This window comes from Poecilia formosa, unplaced genomic scaffold, assembly GCF_000485575.1.
Source record: "Poecilia formosa unplaced genomic scaffold, Poecilia_formosa-5.1.2 Scaffold491, whole genome shotgun sequence".
In the NCBI taxonomy this organism is placed as follows: Eukaryota; Metazoa; Chordata; class Actinopteri; order Cyprinodontiformes; family Poeciliidae; genus Poecilia; species Poecilia formosa.
This window is the reverse complement of record NW_006800430.1, coordinates 250,826-254,121: the sequence shown is the minus strand read 5'-3', so window position 1 is coordinate 254,121 and position 3,296 is coordinate 250,826.

Genomic DNA, 3,296 nt, shown 5'->3' with positions numbered 1-3,296 from the left:
CACCTGTCCCTCCCCAAAGACCAGTTCACCAGGATACTCCACCATATGCCAAAGTCCTGGACAACACAGCCCCTGAAGGATCACAGTGGCTTGCAAAGCCCTCCGTTGCATGAAGGTGATCACTCTAAGAAGGGCTATCTGCTTCCTAAATAGAATAAAATATGCAATTGTGACTTTGCTTTGAAGAGTAAAGAGTTAAACTGAAAAGGGAAATTGTTGCCAACCTCGCATCTGTCCTTTCACACAAAGGGAAGCAATTTTGAATCACAATGTACAAATGAGGCAAACAAGGAAGACTATTAAGTAATTAATTTTAATTCACCACATGTATGTGCCATTGTCAGAACTCAATTACCAACTAATGGGAAAATGAAGAATGCCCAAACGATGCCTATCAGAAGCAATTTTCACACAAAAACACAATGAGCCAACAAATCTCAAGCTCCATCTATGAAAGGCTTTTCTTCCTTAAATGACTGTGTGATTGTTATTAAGAATGGCCTTTTCTTTAGCAATACTCCTAAAAAAAAAAGCCATGATGAAAAAGATGAATTATGCCAGCGCACATCAAGTCCATTAAGTAGCCGTGAGTCATAGTGGGAGAAATCGGTAAAGGAGGGGGGGGGGAGCATATGAGCCACACGGACACAGAGGGAAAATGTTTTTACAATTTTCATTTTGATTTTACTCTAACAGCATCTGCTTGGCGACTGATTCTACTTCACCCGAAGGAAATGAAAGGAAAACATCAGGAGCACCTAGCAACGAGGCGGAGAGCGACTTTACCTATCCATTTGGAGCCGAAACAACAGCTGCTGTTGCTTTCACTTCAATTAGTTGCTGGTACTATACATCCCTAACACAAAAAGGAAAGCGAATTTGAACAAAGACAAAAATGAACAAATAATGGCAGGTTGCTAAGCGCATTGGGGCAGGAGTGTATAAATTACCAGGTTGGAGATTCGCATTCAGAGCTGCCTCCCCGTTGCCACCCAACACAGGGTCTGTCAGAGAGCACACCTACGTGCACAGCAGTGTCCCCGCTCTGTTATCCTGGACACAGACCTATTAACGTCTCGACGCTCAAGGCTATTCTTTTTTGAATTTCCACCTGAACAAACACCGGAGTTTGAGTCAATAACGGCTCGACGTGTGTGAGGCTAAAACGGGCCAAGAAGACAAAAGTTTTCACAAACAATAAGTCTGCCTGTCACTAGCAACAGGACAGTAGGCTGCTTGACAGCTGAAGCAAAAATAACACACTCCTGATCTGCTGTTCTCCCTGGGTTAAAAGTGGCTCATATTCTAACTATCTCGGTATCTTCCTTTAGTACATATATACTCAGATGAACTGCCAGGAGGCTTAGTACGAACAGACAAAAATAGAAACAGACGTCCTAACTCTAGTCTCATAAAAAGTAATACAAATTTGTCTGAATGGGATAATTTTTTAAAGCTCCTGCTACATTTGCATTGGGAGGAAAAATCAGTGGAAAGACACAAGTACATAATGTTAAGAAGTATAGGTGAAGTTTTGTCAGTCAATATTTTTTAACGTCTTAATTCAAACCCACCTCTTTCATTTGGGCTTTGGGCCAGTAAAAGTGACCACAAAGAAACGTTCTGGTTGAGCTATTCCTTCATTTAGTTTTCTTACTTCAGGCCAAGTTAGGTTTCACCGTAGACCTGGGAGCCTAAATGATAAAATGATAAATGGTTGTATAGTGCTTTATTAAGTCCAGAGAATCCCAAAGAGCTTTACACTACATTAATTCAGTCACCCATTGACACGCATTCACACTCTGATGGTAAATCGCATAAAGTAATGTGATCTGTTGGGAAGGGAATGCTTCAGAGGTTTTTATGTTGTTTCCTTCAGTAGTTCTGGCTGCGGCGCCACCACAGGCGAGGAGGTCAACAGGTTTTTTAGTTGGTTTTGATGGTTTGGCAGAAAGCAGTGTGAAAGTGAACCGCACCAGCTGAAAATATAATCAAAGTTGCAGTTTTGGTTCTCAATTGAACCAGACTATCAGGTGTGAAAACACTCTGAGTAAACAACTGATCATTCCAACGTGAACACAGCTTGAAGTTTAATAAAGCTATTTCCATAGTCAGCTGGAATGTTTTAGAGACTGAAGTTGTTTTTAGATAGAAATCTGCCTTGGCCCGGTTCCACCTCTGTCTAGTTATCAGCCTCAGCCTCTGGGACCAACTAACCTGGATTTATGCTGAATGAAGATGCCAAGTTACATTCTGCATTGTGAATATTACAAATTACACTAAAGAGTAATATTACGGGGTGCTGTGGTGCCACAGGGGCAAAGCACAGCTCATGTATTGAGGCATTAGTCTTCATGCCGGTGGTCGCAGGTTCGATTCCCGGCCTGGTGACATTTGCTGCATGTCTTCCCCCTCTTTCCTGTCAGACTACTTTCTAATATAGAGCCAACAAAACCTTTTAAAAAAAAGTAATATTACTACCGTAGATGTACGGATGCATTTTTCCTTCAGATGGAAGGACCCTGTAAAGGAAAGAGCTGCTCACTTGTGGTCTGTATAGAAACCCCACCCACAACTTAAAAATGAACATGAACTCCTCATGTAAAGTGGGGAAGTGCTTCATGATGACTAAATTAGATGTTCAGTTCTGTGTGAGAGCATTATTAAAATTTAACCTGCATCATGGCTTTCCTGACACAGTCTGCACGGCGCAACTTCTCTGAAATCAACGGGGATTATTAATATGAGCCTTAAAAGACGACTTTAAAGAAACTGAACCTTTTTTTTTCCTAAGAGGATTTAGTAAAATAAAGGATACAAACAGTTGCCTCAAAAGCTGACAGAAACACACAAGGAGAGGATGAGCTGACTTTCGCCATCCACCTGCAACACATTTTTAGGTCTGTGATTTAAAATATTTGATGCAAACAGCGTGGGCCGATCTAGCTAAAATATGCATAGAAACATGAGAGGGAACACAATTATTTTATGATCAATTTGACTATAGCGACACACTGGAGACCAAAACCCCCTGCAGTGCTGACACGTCTGACCAATCAACACGTTTTTTTGCTGGAACTGAGCAAACAGCGAGGAGGATCGTTAGCATAATTTATTGTGTTTATGTTTTACAGCACTGCGATAAAACAAGATGGACACCAGTGGGTGGTGAATAAATATTAATTACATAAAGATGATAAAAGGGACACAAAAGGCGAAGAGTACAAATGTGCTGTATGTTTTACATGGCATCTCTAATTTTAGGTAACTCTTTCTTTTTTTTTTTTTACAATGTA